This window comes from Arachis duranensis, chromosome 9, assembly GCF_000817695.3.
Source record: "Arachis duranensis cultivar V14167 chromosome 9, aradu.V14167.gnm2.J7QH, whole genome shotgun sequence".
NCBI lineage: Eukaryota > Viridiplantae > Streptophyta > Magnoliopsida > Fabales > Fabaceae > Arachis > Arachis duranensis.
The window spans coordinates 84,120,251-84,120,823 of record NC_029780.3 but is presented as its reverse complement, the minus strand read 5'-3'; positions in this window follow the sequence as shown (position 1 = coordinate 84,120,823).

The following is a 573-nucleotide window of genomic DNA, read 5'->3' as shown; positions in this document are numbered from 1 at the left end:
ATTGACTTCATGGGGCCATTCCCACCATCATACTCAAACACTTACATTCTGGTGGCAGTGGACTATGTATCTAAGTGGGTAGAAGCAATTGCTACACCCACTAATGATACCAAGACCGTACTGAAATTCCTCCAAAAAAACATTTTCAGCAGGTTTGGCGTTCCCAGAGTGCTAATCAGTGACGGGGGGCACTCATTTCTGCAATAAACAGCTACACCTTGCTATGGTTAGATATGGAATTAGGCACAAAGTGGCAACTCCGTATCATCCACAGACAAATGGGCAAGCTGAGGTCTCTAACAGAGAGCTAAAGAGAATCCTGGAACGGACTGTGATGGCCCGAAGAAAGGATTGGGCAAAGAGCTTGGATGATGTTCTGTGGGCATACAGAACAGCATTCAAGACTCCTATAGGAACCTCTCCATACCAACTGGTGTATGGGAAGGCCTGTCATTTGCCTGTGGAACTGGAACATAAAGCCTACTGGGCAACCAGATTCCTAAACATGGATGCACAGTTAGCTGGTGAAAAAAGACTGCTCCAGCTAAATGAGCTAGAGGAGTTCAGACTCAA